Source organism: Temnothorax longispinosus, chromosome 5 (genome assembly GCF_030848805.1).
Source record: "Temnothorax longispinosus isolate EJ_2023e chromosome 5, Tlon_JGU_v1, whole genome shotgun sequence".
Lineage (NCBI taxonomy): Eukaryota > Metazoa > Arthropoda > Insecta > Hymenoptera > Formicidae > Temnothorax > Temnothorax longispinosus.
In genome coordinates, this window is record NC_092362.1 from 23,116,424 (window position 1) to 23,143,260 (window position 26,837).

Here is a 26,837-nt window from a genome sequence, read left to right on the forward strand (position 1 = left end):
ACTTTTGAAAAGTACCGAAAGTCGAACTTAACTTGGCCTTATTATGTAATATAATCGATTTAATAGAGTAAATAAATTTAATCCAGTAAAATATAATAGATATAATAGATTTAATCCAAATTTTAAAGTTAAATAAATTACCAACGGATATACGGCTAAAGCTTTACAAAGCAAATCTCTTTTCTACTTTAGAATTAAAACGATAATTTTTTATTTTTCGATTTTGTAATAAATATTGTAAAAGTATGACATTTCGTTGTTGATCGTGGATTTATTTGATGTCGTTTGCAGTATTGAAATTATGCGGTTAGATATCAAGATCTCCGGAATTTATCATCAGACTTCTTTGCCGGGAGGGAGAACGGGCGATATCTCAGGTGGTTTGGATGGGATGCGCCGTTCGCGCCGCATCCTACCCGAACGAATTTATCACCCGACGAGAGAGCCGAAGAACGAGACTTCTCGTAATCCGCGTTAAAGAGAAAGAGGTATCCGCATCCGCGCGTGAGAGGATGCGCTTGGGTGGGAAAGAGAGGAGAGGCGTATGTGAGTAAAGGATGGCCGGGGAAGGGTTGAAACGGCGGAAACGCGGGGGTTGGAAGTGGGCGAGTAAAGCATTGACAAAGGGAAACGGTGATATTTACAGGGGACGCGCTGGATACAAAGGCGGGACTTGTATATGGTAATGGTTTTGGGTTTACTAGAGATTATGCGTGTCTTCTCTCTCTCGCACTCTCATCGGTGGACGTTACGCGATGTTTAATGGACGACGCTGAACTTCGGGACAATTCCGACGCTGACGCAATACAAACATCGCGCGAATACTGCCGAGTTCAATATCGATTTTGGTATAAATCATTTTCGAAGAGCACCGCGCCTTTATCGTAGCATCTATTTTCATATGCACGAACGCAAATTAAGTCGTAGCTTAATAATAATAAATGCAGCAACAACTTCTATTAAATAGATTATCGAATTAAACAAGCTAATAATTATGTACATAATGTATTGTAATTAATATGTCGCTGATTATGTATCACTGTATCAATTGTGTATCACTGATACGATAATTGCTAGCGGGCGATTTTGATATCAGCAATGTACTAAAATAACAGTATGTTGTACAAAGTTGATTGCGTAAACTATGACTCTGTTCATAGCTCATGTAAATTACGATGAAAACTTGTTGCTATTATAACTTCAACAGCTTTCTGGTTAGTTAATCCTACTTTTGTAAAACTAGTTATTATATATTATTTTTTTCAAGTGCATAGTAAGAGAGAAAGTAAACTATTTTTTATCATCGTTTGGATACTTATAAAAAACGTTGTAGTTGTTGTAAACTTGTACTTTGCATACTTCAAAAATGACTTTTGTGCATATCTAAAGTGAAATAACATAAAAATGTGAAAGAGAGATCGTAAAAATATGCCCGAAGATTAAAAAATTCAATGAATGCTCGCTCACTTTTTTATGCCGTGATGTAGCACTGTGATTTTTAACGATTTACTCCCAAAAGAATTGGACAAAAACGAATGTTATGTAATCCAATTCTCGTGTCCACGCATACGCACACACAAGTGTCTTCCTGTGTATGGTACAAAACTCAATAAGGGTGTAAATCTAAAATCCACCTCTGTCCCCAACAGGATTTGACTACTTGCCTCGAGGGATCTCTGACTGAGGGTTGTTTCGATTTAAATAAATAAGCGCAGTTTATTTATTAAGCGGTGACCAGAGGGCAAGAATATCCTGCTTGTGAATCGAAGAGGGTGAATGCGAAAAGCGATGAGTTTACTTCTTACGTTTCCGTTTCTCTCTTTTGTCGCGTCGTTAATCACGTGATACTGTGACAGGTGACGAACCCGAACGGGTCATTAATTCTGGTGGCAACTACTGGGGGATCTTTTGTCCTCTTGGATAGCATTCGTAAAAATGGGAGTCGCGCTTAGACTATGATGCATTCGCGTAGCGTTAAAAAGACGTGTCCGTGAAAACCCGTCGAATTTTTATTGCTGGCATTGAAGAGCCCCGGGACGGTCGGGACGTATTTCCTGACTTTCTGGAGGTACCATAAGGGACAATAGTTCTGCGTATTTCTGGCGGTATCCTCCAGTGCAGAATATAGAAAACGAAAAGTCAGTGATAAATCGTTAGCTTGGGCCTGCATTCATAGGACTTTTTCTCAAGATAGTCTCAACTTTATTTCCGCTCCGAGCCGTCGTTGAACTTTGATAACGATTAAGCGTCAGGCTGGATAATAGGAACTCGATGCTCTTGATAGCACTCCTTTTTTCTATATTGAAACATGAAACGTTCAATTATTTTTCCGGAGGAGCGTGGTCAATCAATCGCCCAGGTCTCATTATTTGTTTAATCAAGCAATTGATGCGTAAGGTATATTAACTTAATAATACCTCAAAGTATTTTTTATCAAATTATTGTAAGAAAGACTTTTGAGTTTTATAATAGTAATAAATAATCTTGTTTTTGTATTTATACATCTTAAATTAAAGATGAATTTTGGTAAAGATATTTTTAAATTAGTAATTATTAAAAAAATATTTAAAAAAAGTAAAAGTAGAAATATTTCTATAACGTTTTACAAGATAACAAATATAAAATCCAACCTTATGAGTTTATTCAATATATCAAATTATATAAAATAAAATAATGAGTTATTTATTAAATAATTGTCTAATTTTTATTACTCATTAATCACCTAAAATTGGTGATTAATGTAAATAATATTATATACTATACTTTAAAAATATTATAAAATTCTAAAACTAATCGAGATGTTCATAAATATTACAAATTATTAGTATAAATTTAATTATTAACATGATATTGTTACTATCTCATTTTTTACTTGTAATTTTTACGAAGTAATTTTTTTATTTCGAAAACTCTTGAGAGATAATTAAGTTTCTTAGACACTTTTCGTCGAGACCAATTTTCACTTAGTCTCACTTGAGCACAGTATTGATTCGTGTTGTGGAGAAAATTGGCGTAGTTGCTGTCGTAATAGTAGGTAAATAATTAGCGCACCCTCTTGCATACTGCTAAAGAAATTAATTGATAAGTTAGTTCTTGAAAATGGAGAGAAAGTGCTTTGTCTACAAGAAACTGTGAAGTACGAAGGCAGCGTAGGCGGGGAGGGAAAATTGCCTCTCAGTTAAATTGAATTAAAGAGACCGGAAGTTATTAGCAGTACTGTAGATATCGTGAGGTAACTCCGCGATCTGGGTATCGATAATAAGGGTCTCGGTTCTCGGGAGAAAAACCGGGGAAGAACCGGGAAACGATACTGCCGAAAAGTTTGTTTCCGGAGTGGCTTATCTGATGGCGACCAACAGGGAAGTCTGAAATGGGTCTGCAACGGAGTGACGTAAACTGCTTTCTCGAAAATCCTCGATCGCTCGACACCTGATTTCTTTCTTGTGATACCGTAGTCTGCGTATCACGTTTCCAATCGTCCGTACTTTAAATCCTCGTATTTCCATGTGAACATCCCTGCCTGCTAGTACATAGATCTCTTGAAAAAGTAATCTGCAGCAGACGTTTAAATGCTATCTATTCAAACTTTGATTCAAACGTAATCGTTGTGAAACTGATTACCCGACTTGATTGCACATGCGATAAGTAATTGTAATGTTAAAAAAATATCACTTGATTAAAAATACCAATTAATTAATATTTAGAGTTATAAATTATGTCATATATATTATTTAGTTATGATATTATTAATTAATTATATTTCTTAGAAGAAAATATTATCTTTCTGTCTCTCTTCCTCTCTTTTTCTAAAGAAAATCTATATAAACGTATCGACTTCAATGACATAATTCAAGTATTAAGACATTAGCACAGACGATACTTTAATTTCTACACTCTCATTCTCCAATTCGCTTATCGACAAATGGACTTGCTCGCGTTTGCATAATCCGGAAAATCCGGAAGACGCAATCGTCCGTAGACTGATCGACTTCGCGAAGACGATACCCCGAGGGCGCAATTTCCTGGGGTTTATGCCATTCCCGGACGACACAGGTGTGCGAGCGTGTGCGCCGTATATTCACGCCGCGTATAAAGATTACTCACGGATATTGGCACGCAACGAATAGAAATTATTGACGAGCATTGCTGTTTTATGTTAACAAAAATTCAGAAATGCAATTAATTCGAAAATATAAAAATTTTTACACTTAAAAGTATTCTCTCCTTCTCTATTTCCATTTCTTAATTATAATTTTAGTTTGTCAGTATAAAATTTTAATATTATATCATGTATCTAATTAAAATTATACTTTTTAATTCCGATTTTAGAGTAACTAATACTTTTTTGTTTGTGATTCTAATGTTATACTGTAATTAATCAATTAATTTACTTTATAATAAAAATCTGCACAAAATAAACTGATTAAAGCGGATATAATTGCCACTTTCTATACGCAGCTTCCTAAAACCACCTGTAAGCGAGAGAGAACACGTAATTGCTGGTAATTACGAGGTGTTACCTATTTAGTTGCCCTTTCAAGATCGTGCATAATCGCTGTGCATTCACCAGATTGGGGCTTTGTAAACAAAACAATCAATTTCTCTTCGTAATATCATGTATTGTGTATTTTCAATTTGCAGCATAGTGTTTCTCAAATTACTTATTAATTAATCATTATCACAAAGTTCATTGATATTGATAAACAACTTAATCATAGAATTGGGCTTTTAAAGCATGACATATTTGACCAATTTATAAATTTAGCTCAAGATGAACAAACAGTTCAGTAGATAGTAGATAGAGTTTATATTGAAATTAATGAAAAAGAAGACAATTTTTACATTTATTATAAATTTAGCTTGGTACACGTTAGTATCATTGTCGATGTAATTAAATGTTTTATTTGTTGAAATATACTCGTGATCTCGATGATTTCGTCATCAATCAAAATTTACAGACGAAGAGTATGTCAGTAGAAAAATCAATCGAAAGGGCGACAGAGAGATACAGTCATATATAGATCATGTAATCGCTCGTGTATTAGGAAATGCTAGCGGTGTTTAGCAGTCCTTCCGAAATGACTGCTTCAATTGGTTTGCGTCTCTGGGGACGGTCACGGTGGTGCAACGGTCCGACGTCACGATCAGCCCCTTTACCTCTTCTCCCTCTGGAACGTCCCCTTCGTATGGTAACTACGGGTAGCAGCCAACCGCAATCTGCATTCCGCTACCTAATTGTCGTAACACGACGATGTATGTAGATGTATGTATACGTATGGCGCATACATCGAGAGAGCTACCAGAACACCTTCTCGTATGCACGGGGTATATGTATATGGGGTGTGTCCTGTATATGTGGCGAATTGCAGCAAGTATTCCTGATAGAATACCAAATGGAGTTCCCCCCCTTTTTTTTTCAAAAAATGTTGATTGCGCGTTTATTGTGCGGTAGGTCGATATTCAAGCCCGAAGCTGTAGCACGGGTTAAAAGCCGTGGTATTTATTACTATCCAATTTATTATGAATATGCCAAAGAATACGCCATGGAATTACCGGCAAAAAATCCCGTAAGCTTACGAGTCCGTAAATTAAAAAAGTATGAATATTTCAAAATTCTCTGTAGGATGAACAGAATCGAATTAATTAAATTTATTTAATTAAAAATTAATTAAATGTTCCGAGAAGCTTAACGTTTGTAGACTTAATATTTGTATGCAATAATGGGATTTTGGAATATAATATGTTAGTGTTTCCATATAATTAACATTAATCGTTAATAAAGTTCAAGCTCTTAAAAATTATAAGCATTTAGATATGCGTGCAGAAATATGAGATTTTTTTCGATAATCGCGTATATCTTCGGTCGCGAATCTCGAGATTGGAATAATCCAGTCGAGGGACGCAGTAACCGGGATTTTGCCGCCTGTTGCGATAAATAAATTCACTGATTATGCGCGAGGATTTCGTTAATTACCTTACTTAACCGCCCGCGCGCTACGAAAATACGATTAGCCGTTTCGAAACATAAAGATGCGTCACGCAAATCGTACGTAATTAGCACTCGGGCGTGGGTGTTTCGGCGCGCGCGCGGCAAACTGGCGTCTCTAAATCGTCGAATCCGTCTCTAATACCGTAATGGATTTCAGCAAATTGATAGTTGCCGCTGTACAAATAGCAATATACCCGCGGGTTCTGCGAAACGACGGTGACCACCGGCCGAAGTGTCCGAGTAGGCACGCCAGAGAGTTAAAGGGGTTAAATTGATAGTAGGAAGGCGATGTCAGCGATGGTAGCGGGAGGGGTGGGTCTCCAATTCAGAGTGACGATGTTCCACAATATGTACCGAACCCGAACTCGCGGCTTGATTGTTGTTTGAGCACTTTAGAAACCGTTGTCCGCGCGGACCATGTAATGAACAATGTGTCGGGCACTGAAATACGATGTACTTCATGGTTGCTATTTTACGTGGAATAACGTCTTAACACTTTCGCGCATACGGGCGCTCTTCATTCGCGCGCGACATATCCACAAGCGTAGATGGTTATCTCTCTGATATTATAGAAGTGGTTCATCAGGGAAAATGTTGCGCGCTGACAATATCTACATCAGTCAACTTGAATTATGACGTCAGAAGCGAGGAAATACACGCGATCGATCGCGACTCACTTCCAACGTAAATGACTTTTTGTCAGCGAAGCGGCTTTAGTCCGACAGAGCAGGCTTATAAAACGTGTCACAGACTTTGCTATCAGTCGACATATCACGTCGAAACGTGGAAACTCTAATCTAGGCTCACCTTGGATTTACAACGTTTTTTCAGCTGCTACCACATTTAATCGTTCACGTCTACGTGATTGATAGCAGAGTTTGTGGCACATTTTATAAACTTCCTTTATCAAGTTAAAGCACTTTGAAAAATTGCGAGTGAAAATCGCTCCAAGATAAATACAACATGCCTCCGATATCATCGTATCTTTCCTGTCAATCAGCAGCACGCTGCATGTCCGTATCCCTGCATTTTGGAATACGGAGAATTATTGCGTATAATTTTTTAAGTAAACGATAAATAAGCTTTCGTTCTGTGCGCGCTCTCGAGATATTTCTAGTGGCAAGTACTATATACGTAGCGTTCTAAATGTCCCCGAGAAATGATTAAGTTCCGCGTTGTAAATCGCGGTTGCAATTTTTTATAGTCAACATGCACAGCCATAATTAATTCGAGATTTGCGGTCTCTAAGCACACCTACCTAGCGGAGTTTATGTTTTGTACAGTTGCCTGAGTTTCGACTAATTAGATTTTAAATACCTGAGCCGACTAATTGGTTACTTTGCCCGTTACTGCACGAGCGAGAAGTAATCCCAGTTGCCTCCGCAACTTTATTAGTTTTCGTCGCTGTAACATTTATTAAGAGTTAACTGTAGAAATTATATATCTTTTCTGAGAGTTTGTTGTCGCTGCCACCACCGCCGCCGCCGCCGTCGCCGTTGCCGTTGCCGTTGCCGCTAAGTGAGAATACGCAAAATATACTTTACCTGCTTTAATATTCTGCAATAATTGCGGAAGAACATGCTTTTATTGTTTGTTGCGACAAACTCTCCTTTGTTTGTGCATAAAAAATTATATTAGCGCCCTTCATTAATGTTTTATGTTTAAAAAAATTTTTTCGCACTCGGAAGAAATAGAAAGACTAAACTTATGTAAGAAAAGAAATCGGCCGAGTTTTTAAGCAATCGTAACTGTCGTGGCATACCATTAAACTGCTCCATTAACTGACAAACGCGTTCAAAAGTTTATAGAGTGTACTTCTAGAACACTTCAAAGAATTCAATAAAGTCGTGCCGATAAGACGCTCAAAGACGCCGCTGTACCATGAGCGGCTACTTCCATAATACGCGGAGAACGTGATCGGCGCAAAATATTGATGGGCATTGTACGGCTTCCGAAAACTCTGCGCGAACTATCGACAACGAGGATCGGTATCGCGTATGCCGGAGATATAGGAAGCACCCGCGGATAATGAAGCTGTTTCTCGGGATCTTCGTATGTCGAACTGCTTCATGCACGGCAGGGTTAAGTGTATCCCGCTTGGAGATAGGCGAGAGAGAGCCGTATGGAAAAGGTCAAGGGATGCACGTTGCGGCACAGGCGGGCCAGGACGGTAGCGCTACATTGGCTTTTACGGGTGAAGCCACCATCATCGTAAAGCGCGACCGCTCGACTATTCCGCACCCGCCGCCATTTCACCCTTGAATTCTCTTTTCCCACTCCCATTCCTCGAAGTTTCTCTGCTCCCACCCGCGTTGATGACGATCTCGCGCTCTCCACTGGACCCCTCGCACCGATCTGGTCTCCACACCCTAGGCTAGACCCCTTTAAAGTGAATTCCAATACATTGGGATGCGACCAAAATGGCATGGACGCGAGCCGATCAGGCGAAGCGAGATTTGAATGTCTTGCCCGGGAATTGCCGACGGGAATGGAAGGATAGAGAGAGGAAACTGCAATTGTTGAGACCTTACCAGCCAATGTGGTTCTCGGTCTCGCACTTTCATGACCCATTCTCTTTTGTGTCTCTTGCATCTCTTTTTGTTTAGACACAACGTCTGTAAATGTATAATATTGAAATTTCTTTCATGCCGATGCTCCACGCTTGTAATCATGCGTTCAGCAAAAAGTTTTTATTTTTTGATCTCCCTGTAATCTTTATTTCACCATGTAGGAAATTTTGGTAATTAATGTCGATAAACCGGAAATGACGGCAAGTTAAAATATAATTTGACTGTAATATAATCTTTAATAATATTAAAGGCTAGTCGCATTGCTGGTATATCTAAATATTCGATATATTCTCTTTGTTTCATGCATTTTGTATGAAATGTTTTCAATAAATATGGAACAGAGAGCATCAGAATAAAAAAATGTACTCTCACATAATAAGATACTTTTATGTATAAAAGTGTTAATGTTAATGTTAATTGTAAGTGTTAATGTTTATGTTAATTAAATTTTTATTGCTATGATTGAGTTTGATTTAGAAATATACATAACTTGGTAATCACGTCACAATGGTGTTTTAAGATTTTAAGATTTCGTCATGTTAAATGGAAACGTTCGTTTGGATTTATTTTTATCTATTGGAAATAAATGAAGTGTGTGCATAGGATTAATGTCGCGTTTATTTAATGATGAGGCACGATATGAGGAATATAATTTCTTCTGCAAATGGCGATAAATAAACATTTTCTATGAATCTTCTGAACATATTTACAATATTCCTCCACTGTGTTTGAATATCTTTATCGCTTCTTCTGCTTGACTCTGCACGTGCAGCGCTACCCCAGCATGCGACTACAGACGGATTTAATATTTTGCGCCAGCATAAATCTTCCTCTCAACGCGAAATAGAGAGAAATCCGGAAAAAGGGATTGTGAGAAATCGAATAAATGTCTCATGTTTATTAAACGCACGTTGCATTGTGATTGTAAACAAAACAGCTTTATTACATTATTACCGTGTTACCGTGGAATAAATCAGCGATGTGATGGAAGAAATTTGCAAAAAAAAGAAAATACTAAATCACAAATCTGATCAAGATAGAGTTAGCAGGACACGTACGCTGCAAGAAAATGAACGTAAATGTTATAAATATATAAAAAGATAATTTGAACAAATTTTGTTACAACGAAATGTTGCGCATCATTATACATGTATAACTAGAAATGACAGAAGGCTCTAGTTATAATATATATATTTTTTTAAATAAGCTGCTTCGCTATACTATTGAGATGCAGAGTAGAGCGTAAGTTCTCCAAGAGAAAAGTGCGAGCTCACGCTGAAAATGTATAAAAGAAACTTTAGTTCGGTTCCTTCGGGTCATATAAAACTTAGCTCAACCACGCCCTTGAGTCTTTCGCGAGATATAAATATCGTACGGCACGAGGAGGACGCGAAGTTTTGATTGTTCGAAAGTAGTGATTTTGAAACTCGCGGCGCTATATATTTTGTCTGAAGTATTTCACTTTGCTCGTAATTTTTGAAAAGCATTTTTTGGAAGTTGCAGTTCGATATGTGACGTGTATGTTTTACCGTAAGAGAAGTTTCTTCGTTTTTAGACAGCACTTTTCACTCACATTATGCAGCCATTTATTCAATAAATAAGCTCGACACTGTGTGGCCTGCATTAAAAAAACGTTTAAATATTGGCACATATTTGTCTTGCTTGCTTTATTTGAAAATGGTTGATAAAGCATATATTAAACATAATTATTTGTAATATTATTTTCCAAGATATATTTTATTTTTCTTAAGAGTACGTCTCGTATTATTTGAAAGCTTTAATCTTGTAAATAATTTCATTTCTCGAATGAACTTTCTTTCAGTCAAACAGATGTAATTTGACAAGTTTCTCATCACCTTGCATTTTTTTTCTTTTTTCGATATCAAATCTTATAAAGCCCGTCTCTTTCATTTCTGCCTGTCGCCCGGGTGCAATACCGCATGCCGTTGAAAAATCCAGCACGGCGAAGATCGAAAGTGTCGCCTTGAGCGAAACTTACTCCTCCGTTACGAGACTTAAGGTATCCAAAGTCCGCTCAGAGGGATGAGCTGCGGGGCTCAAGACTACCGAGTTACCTGTCGGTATAAATCCTGGCACGTTAGGAGACACAGTAACTTCCGGTTCCAGGCTGGCGCTCTCGCAAAGCAATTTGGACCGGTCTACCATGCATAAGTGATCCAACGATCCGCGAGCAGTACACAAACTTGTCACTTATTCTGTAACTATGCTGTCAGGGACCTTGGGTGCGATTCCTCTTCGTGTATCGCGCGCGCGCACGCTCTCTCTCTCTCTCTCTCTCTCTCTCTCTCTCTCTCTCTCTCACTCTCCCCCTATTTTCTCTCCCTCGTTCTCTTTTCGCTCCTCTTTCGTCTCGCGAAGCGGAAGATGTATCGTGCAGTTACATTCCCGCCTCTAAATCCTTCGGAGTGAGCGGTGCCACCGTGAAGAACATACAGAACCAACTTTGCCCCCGTCCACGATGCGGCGCGTTCGCTAAAGGGGATGAAAGCGGTATCTATATACGTACAGTAGTCGCGGCAGACAACTCTCGGTGCAGCTTTCGAGATTCGAGATTTATTTATCGCTCTGCACGGGGTGGACCCTCTTCGACTATTCCTTATGGACCGCCTCACGGGCTTCTTCGTTAGCTGTCGTGGAGCGCGGAAATACGGGGGGGGGGGATGCGGCTGTGACGAATTATCTTAATGATCGCCTTCGAGCATCCCGATCTTCGTTTAATCTCTGAAGCGTTATTTGATGGTCGCACTAAGACTAGAAGTGGCTGAGACACTCTCGTTTTGCGGTGAGCCGGATTAAAGGAATTGCATCTTCGTTAGATTTCGAAGGATTAATCCGGAACGACGGTTTGGAACATCAATTTAGTTTTCATCAATTGCTCTTGAATGTTAGCAAACGTTTGTTAGTAAGACGAATGCATTATTATTAAAAAAAAATATATATATATATATTTAAAAATTAAGCTTTATTATTAAGCATTTTTTCGACTTTTACATTTCAAAGCATTTTTAAAATTAGGTAGCATATATTTTTATAAAAAATGAGGCCTTTAATCGTTATTGATTAATTGATTAATACATTTGTAGTTTCTTTTTAACAATAATATGTCGATAAATTAATAATTATTTATAGATATTTTACTAACTTCTGTAGTAGTCAACTAATAAAAAAAATGTTAATAAAATGTCTTAATTTTAATTACTGATAAACATGATGTCTTACAATTTCATCGCAATTGACAGAATATTTTTTTGATTTCCCAAGAAAACCGCTACAAATTACAAACGGTGTCCGTCTAGAGACGCGCGAAGCAGGATATTTTTCCTTTTTCCCAAAGTCTCTGAGCGAGAGATCGAGGAGTACAATACGTATGAGCCTGGTATAATACATCGAATCGGGACGAAATGCCTTTTCACAAGTTCTTTTGAGCTTTCAAAGCTCGGAACAATATCTGACTTGAGATTGGGGTCGCGGGAAGTCCCTCGGGTAAGAAGTGTTATCTACGTTTCCCCAAGCCCGAAACGAGACCCCCACCGACCACCATTCAGACTACCTTCAACCCCTTTTTGCGGACCAAGCACTCACTTCCCATTTTAATCACTACTTCTGATAGCCTTTCTCAATTGGATCAGGGACTGGCAAGAGGTGTGTGCGCACTATCAATTTTTGCTCTATATATACTATTACAATTTGAGCTTACAATTTGCAGCTTTTAACCTTTTCAATACAAGTTTACACTTTTATATAATTAACATAATATAGATATATAACTCCATACACACATTTGATAATCATATTTTTATAATATTTTTATATATTGTTTTAAGAATCGATTTTTTTATTATTTCTCATATAAATTTATATATAAATTATCATATGTGTCATTGCTATAAGTGAAGCCATTTACAGAATATGGGATAAAGAACGGCCTTTTGACGCGAAACTTAATTATAGTTACGTACTTCGAACAATAGGTTTATTATGCAGTTATACAACTGTTATATTTCTCTTCGGCGAGTATTCAACGCATAACAGCATAGCAATGCATGCAGTTACAGTAAGACGCTTCTTAGTCCGTGGAACGCTGTGCTTATTGCTTCATCTATGCAGAAGTTAGAACAATAGCGCAAGTTGCGAATTGCTCTGGGTTATTATACCCCAATTCATTGTTTCGACATAAAAACGCCGGATAAATATTGTGTAATGAGTAAATTATAAAAATCCAGGCATGAATTTCGTGCAAAATCCTTTCTGCGTTATTTGCTCTGACAATTTCTTGATTTTGATAAATAACCGCCTAAAATAATCAAATATCTTTTATATAAATATCAAATTATATGTATAACATATGTAAAATAATATTTCTTTTCTTGCAAATACTAAAAATATTTAGATAATTCACAAATTTATATTATTTTTATGTTATAACAAGACTTAAATATGAAAAAAAATTTTTAAATTATATATATATTTTATAACTGCTATTTACATTTTATTTTTATTTTATATGGAAAAGAGAAAATGTGTGTGAAATTAATGTAGAGATCTTTTTGTATAATTATTTGTATAATTAAATGTCTATTTGTGTAAAATTTAAGTGTAGTTGATAGATGACAATACCTATACTTTAGCTTTAGTCTTAAAACATGAAAATTTTTTATATTGATATAAAAGTTCTGGAGGAACAGTAATATTTTTATAAAAATTTACGGACGTATTTTTACCTTTATTCAGCTATGACGCATTTATTACGAGCAAGTTAGACGGCAATTAACACGATTAAAAGTTTGTCATCTGCGCCAAGGGCGCAGCTATCCGCGAAAGTGTTCCATAATGCAGGCCCGAGTTGTGAAAAGACCATATTCTCGGTTCGCCATTAAGCCCTCGATCGTTCGAGTGCTAATTATTCGCGCGGGTCTAATGATGCCAATTAAAATCTTCTACGATTCCGTTTCTCCCGTTGGGAATTTCATCTCGCTGACTTTCTTCATTTTGCCTTTCTCTTCGCTTGTTCGTGCCTACACGTTTTCTGATTATTCTCTTTCGTGTACGGTTTAAAAATCTTTTTCACATATTTACCAAAATAATCACGTTACCTTAATTTTAACATGTCTTGCAATTAGCACTAATAATATACACTGTTGGAAAATTTGTGTTAAATATAACATAAATTACATGTCTCAAACGGTTCACTCAAATTTTTGTGTTAATTTAACATAATATGGATGTGTTAAATGGTAACACCGATACTATGTTAAAATATTTTAACAGAAAAGAAATGTAATTCTGATCGTAATTTGAGGTTAATTATGTGTACAATTAACATAACTTTTATGTTGAAGTTAAGATTGTACCTAAGATAAAATCAATATTCTTATTCTGTAAATTTTTATTCCCACTTTTGTTATAGAGTAAAATCAACACTCTTTTTTGTAAATTTTAACACATTTAATAAATACATTCAAATTGTGTTACTTTAATATATTCTTTAAATTATTTTAATAATTTTACATTTTAAATTTGTTTAGTTCAATTAACATAGCAGGCATATGTTAAATCTACACATGTATGTGTTGATTATTTTACACAAAAATTTTAACAAGGACCTTTTTTAACAAAGTTACAAAAATTTTCCAATAGTGTATGTTTAGTAAATTTAGATGAAATTAATATACTTTATGCTTTCTCTCTCTTTCTCTCTCTTTCTTTTTCTCTCTCGGGAAATTCAATAAAACTACATTAATTATGAGTAATTACGTATCGTTGGTAAATAAGAAATATAACATTCCCCGGGTTCCGATGAAAGCTGGTACATTATAAATTCGGTAATCAGGTTTCCAGACTCATTAAACCGCATGATAGATGAAATCATGTAATGAAATCAGATTTGAAACGCGAATATCGACGCGCTTCATGAAATATAATAATTTGCAACATGATTTCACAAAATTTTATCAACTATAGTATAATTTATTTTTATCTATAAATATTTAAATTATTATTTAAACTTGGTACTACGGAAATAAAACTTGTAATTTCTGAAACTAAATAATTGTTGGTTTTTCTTGGTGATTAAAAGGTGATTAAACTATTGGTTTATAACAATTTGTTTAAAGTGTTTAAACGAATCAAACAATGGCGTTCTATCATCACATTCGTGATTTTCATCTGCAATTTTAATTTTGCACGAACATCCTGAAGCCTGTGATTCGTCCCTTCCGCCATCGGACACTGTTTATTGCCGCGCGACCAGGAATAACGCGCGAGTCCGAGTGAAATAAGCAGAGATTCTTCCGCGTCATTGCCGACGGCGAGATTAGGTCCAATTTCCCAACTTAATCTCAGCAAGAGCGAGGATCCCGTGGCACGCCGCAGGGTCTTGACGAAGGTAACGGATGGTTCTCTGTTATTGTTATTGAAATGTGTAGCTGATGCGTTCGGTCGCGATGTTGCGTGTTTGCACGTAGATATATCCTACCTATCGAAGGAGCATGGAACGGGATATATCGTCTGCAGCATCCGGTATCACCTGGGAATAGTTGACTAGGGGTTCAGTAAAGGATGCAAGGCGATGCACGGCACGGATTTGGTGATGTAGCAGTCTGAGATGTGGCCGCAAGCTATGCATGGAATGTTCCCGTAGGAGTCCGGTGGTTTGGGGTGCGAAAAGGGGTGGTTTGATCTATAGGACAGTGCCATCTTAATTAATTTCCTCTCAATCCAGAATCGAGCTCTCTAAGAGCTTTGATATGATAGCGAGTCGAGCGTGTCGTATACTGCATAATTATTAATTTACTTATTAAGTCGTAAATTTATTATTAATATTTTATAAAGCTTTATAATGTAAATTACATAAAGCATATACATAAAGAAGTATTATTCTTTGTTAAAATAATTTTATTCCCTTTAATTTTTATAATAAGAATTTGTAGTATACTTTTATGATATATTGTGCTCATAAAAATAGTTCTTTTAAGTAATGCTGTATAAAAAATATATAGAAATTATATCATTTATTATAATAAAATAGATATTTTGACACTAATTGTTTTATCAAGTCACTAAAAGTTTTTAACTTTTTGGATTCATTGTAACACGAAAAATATTGATATCTCAATATTGAAATAACGGCAAGTGCTCTTATATCGGACTTTTGTTATGTATGGTTTAGAGAAACTGTGTCAATGTTGAAACGGCATAGTAAAATGTTGGATATGTTGCGAGAAAAAGCGACTTTATTAAAAAGTGTATTGTTTCACGTTTTGTATATTTATATGTAAAAACGTGAAAACCAGGATTTGTTGCAGTTTCACTTGTTAAATTGTATGTTGTGAATAATGAGTGGTAAGGGAAAACGGCTTTTTTTTATTTTAAATAAGTAAAATACGAAATCAGTTTTTGAAAGGCTGGCTAAAAAACTAGAATTACGATTACATGCGTGATATTAAAATTTATATGAAATACGCATACAATGTAGATTGGATTATCGATTAAACGATCGTTATTTTAAGTATAACATGCTGCGTTACGGAAAAAGTTGACTTTATCTATATGTATTTAAACGAATCAATTAAAAGTTTTATTGAAAAACCTATATTAAATAATTCTATGCTTATGTATAAAGTTGATTAATTTAGATAGTGTATGTTATTTAATTACATACACTTTTTTATTGAGCTGGAAAATTACATATCAATAATCGACTATAAATTACTTTATTACATTATGCTTTATTACGTTAATATTATTGTAAAAAACTTTATTCAAAATTAATTTATAATTACAATATCTTTCTGATGTTACATAAATATTTATAAATTATGGATTTCTAAAATTTTCAGCATATATATGTTTGCTCAACAAATCCACACACGTTTTTTTAATTTAATGAAATTTTAAGTAAGACACAAATCAAACAGCAAAAGATATCCATTACTGTCAAGTTTGTCGAAATTTTCTTTTACTTACTTCCGCAAGAAAGTAAATTCGCCTAACGATAACTTTGTACGTGAAGACGGTCAGAGATTGCAGTGGTCAAAGCCGACGACTAGTCAGCCGTAGTCCCTTTCAAGTAGGGCTACTGATAGCCAGACTTCGCTCCGATAATCACTGGCCAGACGCTCGTTCGGACATATTATATTTTTCTTCAGGGCTGCCTGACCCTGACAATAAGAATTAATCGATGTCTCAGCACTTTCTTTACAGAATGTTCCTTTTCCTCTTGGCGGAAGAGCGACGAGACAGCGGTAGAATCTCTCAATCGCCATTACCGCAGATAATTTCTGTTCGTCCCGAGAACCGTTATAAAGTCTCCCTAGGAGCTCGCCATAACGCACAGAAAGTCATAAACTGTCGATCGAAAGGTAGTTTTGATTGCTCCTGGAACCTCGCACATCTGCTCGTATAAGAAGGGAACGTATTTCATAGTGTAGTGCGTTAATGTAACTGGACGCTATCCAGACATCCCAGTAGCGGACCAAGGGAGCTTAATTATTGTCCTGGAAGCTTATAACTTTTGCTTATCCGTGTAAAAGTATTGTTACCGTCTTATTCTATTATTGTGCAATTTTATACGAGCGAATGCTTGATGTCAAAGAAATTGATTAAACCAATCGTTTTTACGTTACAATGAAATAATCTTCTAATCTTTGAAAAGTAATAATTATATGTTGACTGTTTCAAATTTGCATTTATATATATTATTGTAAATTATTATGGCAATCATAATATAATTTATTATAAATTATAAATTATTATGGCAATCATATATAATTTATTATAACAAAATTATTCCAAAACATGATTTTTTTAATATTAAATTGTTGTTAAGGAAATATTGCTTCCAAATTTAATTTAATTTAATTAAAGAATTTTTAACAGAGTAAGTACGCGAAGCTTGGAATATCGTGTACAACGTAGAATACGAAACTTGTTGCATTTTCTTTTTTAGAGCACGAGGGGTTTTTAAAATATTTATATTTCTTAATTTTACGAATTTTAGCTTTGTATCACTTAATCTTAAATAAAAAATATACCTTTTTATAGTTGGTTGGTTATTAAAGATATTTTAAAATTAGATATTGTATATTCTTTAATTGTATAAAAGTAAATACTTAAAAGAGCTTAAATTGCTAAGCAATTAGTTCGGATTTTTGTGACGAAACGGATAGATATAATAACGGCACACCGATGTAATGAAAGTTGGAAGCGCGGAAATATTAGGATTAATAACCCTTAACGTTATCAAAAGGTATAATCCCTTTCCACGTAGGCAAAAAAAGAGACGGAGACAAATGGCTATTGGTATACGTCGCGGTCATTGTTGGCAATCGTTTTTATCAGAACGAACGATAACCACACGATTGTGGGCAGCACCTGTTTTGTTTTCTCATATAGTTTGTTAAAACATTGGTCGTATGTTTTTCCTCGTTAGTTTATGATTAATACATATTCTATATTTCTATATTCTATAATCTGTATTTATTATGTGTCAATGTTCAATATGATTTAAATAATTGGCAGACAAACACATAATTAATTTTGAGTTACGTGTTATTATACATTATGCAATAAAAAGAGAACTTTGAAAGGATTCTAAAAACAGACAAATTTGGATAAATTTATATAAAGATTTATGAATTGTCATTTAAAATCAGTAACAAAATTGATTATCTAATTTGTAGATCACAGAATATATTTTGTTAAATAATGTAAGAAGAGACATGTGTTTGCTATATTGCATATTTTTGACAATACAATTACTTTAATTAATGTATTTTGAAATTTAATTTTTATTGTATCGATTACTTTCAAAATAATTAACGACATTTCTGTCAATTATTTTTTTTAAAGACTAGAAATCCGTAAATTTAACATTCCTCCTATATTGATTTTGATATATTGACTCGGCGTACGTATGCAATAATAGAAAAAAAAGTATGAATAAAGTACAAAAAGCGTCAGTTATACAGAAATAATTGTGCAAGCACACAATAGTGTTGCGCAGAAAAATAAATTTTTAGGAATAAAAGTCGGCAGCGGACTGTTTAATACTCTCGATATATATAGCATACGAATCATTTCCCATAAATACGCCTTATATTTTTTCGTGTACATTTTCGTATACGTTACATTCGATGGCGTATCTTGTTACTACATTGCATATATATGCTGCAGATTGTTTAATCTGTAAATAAATTATATTACCATTTTTGAATGTGACTGTTCAAATGTAAATTACTGCAACAAATTGCTTTTTAATTTTATTTCGCGCAGTAGACAAGACATGGGAAAAACTTTTTAAATCTTCAAGTTATTTTAAAAGCTAAAAATATTTGATGTACAAATTATGCTAATTATGTATTTGGAAAACGGAAAAAGCATAAGAGACGATTTTAATTCTTATGGTTTAATTTCTAAAGCATGTGCTCAAGTCTATTATTAAGTGCGGTCTCTTAATTTCGTCGCTAATTTACGCCGCAGTAATTTCTTCTAATAACAATAACGAAGCTGCAGTGCATGCGCGGTAATCTATGGATGGAGTTTTAGTGTCAGTCCTCTTTTGTTTCGTCTCTTTCTTCAGGGATGACTGATCCGTATATCATTTGGGCTTAGCTAATCCACAGACCCGAGCTTAATGTACTACGAACACTCACACACATTTGCACCTTACATACATATTTACGTTTTTGTGAGTACTAATGTAATAAATATTTGAGAAAAAGCAGAAATACAATATAATTTTAAAAGAATAACAAATTTTAAAAATTATAATAATTTATAAAATAAAATAAAATTTTATAAGAATAAAAATAATGCAAAAAAACTCCCTACATGTGATATAGATAGAGCAGGACAGTGCAAATTGAAGCATTATTATTTTGTCTGTTAATAAAAAGAAAGATGTTTTGTAGAAGTGTATTTTTGAGACAAGCGATGAAAAAAGAAGGAGTTTTAACTTGACAGATTTAATTTATTCAAACTAAAATATAGATTTAATTTTAAACATTAAATGTTATAAATGTCAAAACAATTTTGATTAGAAATTTTAAATTGGAAGAAAGAAATATCTTGATATTTATTACAAGATTCTCCCCTGGTTTGCTGTTTGATCATCGGTTAAGGGTGACAGTTGCGTGACGAGAAAGAAGATACGAAAGTTTTAAGCGTATTATGCAAGCTCCGTGTCAAAACTGAGATCAAGAGTATCATAGTTATTGAAAATGCTGGCGCTTAAGCGTTATGTGTGAGTATATATATCTGCTTGCGTGTGTATGTACGTGTGTGAGCGTGTATATGTCGGGGACCTATTGAGTTAACTATCCTCGTCCTCGGGATCAGGAAGCAGCACGTTAGGAAGTTATAAGTCTTTAAACTTTAATTTTAACTTGAACTCGACGGCGCTAAAGTTGGTTTAGTTTTACCTTACTTATACTTCTGCGGTCAGGACCTGGAGCCTTAAGAAGCTCCCAGATTTTACGATAAACCCCGAACGTTTTACATTATGGAGCAGTAAACTAGAAAGACTTTCGATGTAGACGCGCATTTCGCTTTTTTTTTTCAACAATTGCAAAATATTCGCAATAATATCTGATATACGTGAAAATTCAACGTACATTGTGATATAGTCTGATTTTATGACAAACAGTTTCAATACGACACGTTTGAGACGAAAATGAAAACAGGCATTTATTTTCGCGCTGCAAGCGTTGCTATTTCGAATATTTTCTGCGACTGCTCGCATATAATTTATTTTTTATTAAATTTGCTATAATAGTCTTGTTTGATTTATTTCGTGCATTTTCGTTATTAGTTTAAAATTAATTGATATGTTATATCCGTAAAATGAAGAATATTAAATAAAAAGTATTCATATTATTTAAATTTAAATTTAAATTTAAAATTTAGTTATAGTTGGCGTGTTCTTTCTAATTAAGTAAAAGAATTATTTATTACTTCTCTCACATTTCCTCGCATTTTATAATATATTATTCAAAAAACAAAACTTTTGTGCATTATTATATTTATTTAAATATACATATAGATATTATAAACATATTACATTTATTTCTATACAATTTTATTGCAAAATGAATTTTTTTGACTTTTTATTATATGTATATATAGCATTGATCTTATCGGAAAAAAATTTGTTATTTATTTAAAATTCTTTTTTAATTAGTAATTTTCACGTGATTATACAGTTTTAAATACACTACATAGTTACGACATACCAGGTATCATTTCGTGCAAATAGATTTATTTTTACGCAAGTTATTTCACGTATACCAAATACGTCATCTGAATATCTCGAATGTAAATTCTAGAGGCGGTGGCGTAACGCACCGAGAAGAATCGTATTTTACTATAGATGAAAAAAAACGGGCTTCACCAACAAGCGTGTGCCGTTTCGTGGAAAGAAACGGATGCCGCACTATCTTCCGTTTTGGACGCTGGACAGAAAAGACACCACGCAAAACGGACACGCTCGTTTTATCCGCTCGTACGCAAAGTAGTAATACAGGTATTTGTTCGTCAGCCGCGCGACCATGAGGTGTCGGTCGATCGGATCTTCCGCTTGTTTTACGCTTGATTCGAAAATTCGCCTACCGGCGGCGGAACACGGAAGTTCCGGTCGCTCTTGTTTTTTTTCCCATTTTTTTTCGCAAAATCGAGTTTTCTAGTCATTCGCGCATCAGTCAACGTCGGTGGCCGTTTTTGCAAATCGCGGCGCGGCGTCGCGATATCGGATAGGTAATTTCCGAAATCTCAGCCGGCCGTTCGGATGATCTATTGCCGGCGCATCGGCCATTCGATACAGCTAACGCATTAGACCATTCTATGCATTCGACATCACTGAGATCAATAGACACTTCTGACACGTTACATCGCGATATGTAACAAACGGAGGCGGATCAGGAGTGTACGTTACTATCCACGGTGTATTGCGCGCATTATATCCTATGTATACGCATAATTGACATACCACGTCGAGAGCGAGCCATTAACGTCAATACGAATGCCACGATTGAAACTGTTCGCTTCATAAATGCCCAATAATGAGCATCACAAAATATTTTCTCGACTCTAGGACAATACAAACTTTACTTGATTGAAATTGTCTACCGTCATTAACATCATTTTGAATACTTTCGTGGAAATAATCTTTTGTTTTTTTCCTCTGCGATAACTAGTGAAGAAAGCGTATACTGAATTTAACCCTCTTTTTCTTCTTCATATATTTATTTAATTATCATATATTTAAATACATCGATTACATCTTGAGTAGCCTAAGAGATATAAAGGCAATTGAAGATTAATGTCGCGAAATGCAAGCTAAAGTTATCTCTGGGCTAATCTGCAATCGAAGAAGAGCACGATTTATCTTCCAAAAAGATAGCAGTCGGATTGCAAGTCGGCTTCTTGAAGAAAATCTCTCATTCTCTCGCGCAATTCGCGCCTTAAACTCCGGGCGACTTAGCTTTTCCTCCGCCACTGCAGGCCACCCTCCACCTCGGGGGTGAACGTCGCGACGCGGAGGAGGGTGATTTTGGTTTGCCCCTCGCTCGTAGCGACGCTAGCGCCGCGTCGGAGGCTCCAGTCCGACCTCAGCATCACTCGTGGTGGTTTCGCGCGCGCATCCGCCGCTAAAGTGAGACCACTTTTCAAGGAAAAAAAATCGAGATTCCGTCCGGTTTTCGGCGCGATCGGCTAATTTCATCCCCCGTCGTCGCGTCGCCGCGTTCGACCGACGCGATTAAAAATTCTGGACGGCGATCGTCGAGGCGCGTCGATCGAAAAGTTGCCGCAAAAAATCATAAGAAGTGCATTTTAACGAGAGGGAAACGAAATGAAACCCGCGAGAATGAATCACGGGTGATCGACAAGCGCGAGTGAGTGACCGTATATAATCGCGGATCTATCGATCGCTTACAGATCCCGCGTCCCCAACAAGTGAGCCGCGTGTGCGATTTAGGAAAGGTAGATTCTCTCCGCTTTGGATCTCAACTTGACACGTTTGTTTACCGCTCGTCGAGCAACCTGTTTTCTTATCGCGCGCGCCTCGCGAGTTCCGTCGATCTGAGTGCTCTCGGGAACGGTGAAATGTATTCCCGGGAATGCTGGGATTTTCGCGGCGAGATCGCAGGGCGATCGAGAAATCCCGGTCGACGTAGAGAAAACGCTTGAATTCCTGGAGACTAAGAGTGCATCGCTGTGCGGCATCTCTCCTGTGGGGCGAAAAAAGAAGAAACGTTACGTGATTCGCGGAGAATTTGTAGGAGAATTTTAGAAGAAATTCGTTTCGCGGAATAACTGTCTCAAAATGTGGTCGAGATGCTCGAGGCGCCCGAGTGATTCGGAATAAATTCGATTTTGCGGGCGGCGAGATGATAGTTGAAGTGATACCATGAAACACATTCAGTGAAATCCGGATTAAAATGCTCTCACTTGTGCGAGTTTCGCCTGTACAAAATTGTTACGCAAGTACGAGTGGAACATTGCAGCGTATCTCTGGTGTTTAAACCGGACGCAAAATTCGCGAGGGGAAAATATAACCGCGGAATATATTCGAAGTGATCCGAGGTGATCGAGCGGAAAGTTTCTCGCGTTTTGAACGTGATAAACTTTATGCGATTTTTAGGGGAAAAATACGCTTTGGATGCCTGTGAGATTCGAAAGTGCTTGAATTTGAATTCGGGCGAGAGACGACGAGCCACGTTCGATATCAACAGAGAGATATTTCTGCGGCGGTGCGTAAATGTGTCAGCAAAAATCTGCATTAAAACTTGGGCGTCAGGCTCTCCCCGATACCGATAAGCTTCGCACGAGCGCGAATTCTCTGGTTTTAAGTGGCACTTGAACGCCGAGGGCTCGCCACTGCGAATTCTCACCTCAAAGTGGGCGCGAACTTTCGGGCTCCGCCGCATCAAAATATATGGTTTTTATTTTTTAGTGACACGTACGCATGTTGATAGAACTCTGCATTCGGACATTCAATTTTTACTGGGAGAGTAAACAGAAGGTAAAATAAATACAATAAAATCAAAGCTTTAGCAAGTTAAGAGAGCTAAAGAGCGATTTTTAGCTGCGATCAAGCGCATAGTTTAAATCTATGTATATAACTATAGAGATATATTAAAATTTGAGAATCAAAGGCGCTTGAAAAAGGCGTACATAATTTTTCGTAAAGAATGATAAAGTTTAAGAATTATAGGCTGTGTCGGAGAGACATACGTAATCAAGCGAAGTCTAAATCATATTGATATTTAAAAGATCAGCGAGTTCCGTTTATAAACGCTTCAGTTTCCGATCCACTCTCAAAGCGTAAAGGATGCCGCGCTCTTCGGGCTACCGCATTATTCCGCGTGCGAATTCTTGAGGATCTATTGGTCAGTGCGGGCATAGTTCGTCCCGGGCGAAGTTACGGGGAAGTGAGCAAAGAAAATACGGTCGTTTGACGTCATGCACGAGTGAGATGCCGATGATGCCGCGAGAGGAGAACAATTTTCAGCGGATGACGCGGTAATCGTGAATATTCCTTGCGAGTGACGACACAAAATTCGTGAGAAACGTCGTGACGTGCGAGAATCTCCGCAGTAAAAAGCCCGCGGCTAGCGAATACGTTCTCGGAGTGCTTTAAGCGTTCGTAGAACCGTGAAAATAACAATGTCATTCATCCGAATGTACGGTGACGCTTGGAACAAAAGCGCGTGTGAACTGTAAAAATATAGTCGCAATAACAGTAACGTCGCGCGCGCGCTGCTCCCTTACGTGACCGAGAGCGGGCGTGTTCTCGAAAACGATTACGCGAAGTGCCCGGCGAAAAAGTACTCGTGAGACTAAAGCTCCGACTGACCATTTGATGTACCCTCCGCCGTGCAATTGCAGTTTTCGGTTTAAAGTGTTGTGCGAGAGACGCAAAGATAACAGTAACGATTGACATTAGAGCGCCTTTCTCGTCGCCAATGTCTTTCGCACAGGCATGAACTTTCGGTATAAAGTGCAATCGTGATTATCCCGCGGAACTTTTTATCGCGTGTTTTATCAACGTAATTAGCCGCTCTTTGAGATCGGAATACGTCGGGATAAAAATTACGGCATTGTGTTATTACCTAAATTGTTACACGAGTACGGAACGTATATGAGAAACGTCACGGAGTTACGCAATTAGGCGATTAGGCGAAAAATATCGTGAACGTAGCAAAAGTAAAACAGAGATTACGTTGCGCAATTAGTGCTGAACACGGTTCGAGATAAAAAGAAAAGTTGTAAAAAATTCGTCCAAAATACGGAATCACGCTTTGCGTATCTTGAAATAATATTGTGCACGGTGAATGAAAAAGAAAAAGGAACATCAAAAGTAAAGTTCGTTTCTTCCGCGATCGATAGTCGTCAACTGATAAAATCATAATACACGATATGCGCGACCGACTGTAACAATATTGACATTGCCAACGAGTGAAACTCTCTTCTCGTCATCGTCGATTACATACTTTTCGGCGTATACGTGAAAAGCTGCCAGCCGCGGACGGGAAAGTGTTGACGCGGTGCGTTCTATTAATTTTCCATCGCGACGCAAAGTTTTCCGCGAGTTAAAGTCGAAATTGGAGCAACGCGACAGCTGCATGTTGTGAGAGAAGATCGCACGCGACATCGCCGGAGGAAAATAAAATATGTATGTGGGTAAAAGTGTCGGTTGTAAGCTCGACGAAAACGCCACGGAATTTCTTTAATAAATCGCTATCGTCCGCGCGCGCGAGAAACATCGTATCGTGTGTTCTCGAGCGGAGAACTATTAAACACTCTTGAGTGTCGAGAATTGTTGCGACTCGAGATCCGTAACTGTTGCCTCGGAAATCGATTCGTTCTCGTAAGAGATCGAAGAGTGTCGAGCAAAAGCTTGTGCTGGAAGCGGTTGGATACTTCGTAGCGAGTGCTTCAAGGAGTTGTCCCTTTTTGGTTGCGTTACTCGTCCACCCGACTCAATTTCGTGCCATTGTCTTCCAATCGTTCGATTCGGTGTTTATCGTGAAAAGCGATTCCTTCGATAGTGTATATACTTCGGAGAGAAGAGGAGCGCGACTTGTCCGAAGGTAAACTTTAAATCACCTTATTAATTTAATAACCAATTTTAGCTGCAGGGAAATATATTCCAGGCTGATATAAGTTTTTTTACGAAAACAAAGCTTCCTCTATGAGGAAGCAAAAATGTATATAGATTTATGAAAATTTAGCAACTTTTAGAAAAAAATTGGAACATATGTCGCTGTACAAATGTATACAAATTAAATTAATCAGATGTACGGTATAATAGAAATCATATTTATACAATTTATGTATAATTACTATATATATATATATATATATATATATATATATATATAGTATTATACTATAGTAATTATATGTTTAATAATTATATATAGTAATATATATATAATATATATATATATATATATATATATATATATATATTAAATTTATTTAACATGTCTAATATCTTAAAACAGATATATAACTTGCAGTTTAATTATAAAAGTTATTTAACTCCGAGGAATTAAAAAATAATGTAATACTAAAAGGACGCAGTTCTGCAATGCGGAACCAACTTTAAAACCTTACTTTTCCGCTAGAACCGGGAAACATTAGAAATAAAAATTCTGCGCTAACGTTATCTCAAATGACCAAACTATAATCCTCCTAAAAAAAATTCCATGTGTTACATGCCTTTTTAAATGTGTTTTTATGCGACTGATAGTTGGATTTTGTGTCTCCAAGGAACAGCACATTACAGATAAGAGTTGAATCATTTTTGCATAATATACTGTAGGTTTATCACTTTTCAATATAGAATTAAAAATCTTAAAAATATTATTTGATTCTTTATTACATAGCGTAACCAAATAATATCTGTCAAAGTCGTAATATGAATTAATGTGAAATTAAGCCATCAACGGGTACATACGCTAATAAAAGCTTCAAATTACATTATTCTTCAAGGTAATACTCGACTTTTCCTAATTACGAGTTTCAACGACTTCTGTGACTTCTGCGATTTCTGCTAAGATTACATAAATGCTTATATTAATGAATTAAAAAAACGAATATTATAAAACATACTCAATATTTCAAGAACTACAAGAAACGTTATCTTTAGAAGTAAAATTTAGAAATTTTACATTAAATTCTTTTAAATAATAAATTTAATCTTTGTATGAAAATTGGTGTTGTAGAGTTTGTTTAGAACTCAGAGAAGTTCC

General features: G+C 36.2%; 1 protein-coding gene across 8 annotated transcripts in view; it reads left to right on the forward strand.

The window, feature by feature from the left end:
* LOC139812652 (protein amalgam) overlaps positions 1 to 26,837 on the forward strand; it is a 294,458-nt gene that overhangs the window by 70,493 nt on the left and 197,128 nt on the right. For 4 of the 8 annotated variants that reach the window (XM_071777648.1, XM_071777650.1, XM_071777651.1 and 1 more), the window contains exon 1: positions 22,185 to 25,670. The exons of 2 other annotated variants lie outside the window; for them this stretch is intronic. The gene's annotated coding sequence lies outside the window, so the exon portion shown is untranslated. Of the gene's footprint in view, positions 1 to 22,184; positions 25,671 to 26,837 lie in introns of those variants that run through there. 2 more of the 8 variants (XM_071777644.1, XM_071777645.1) reach the window with 2 other exon arrangements.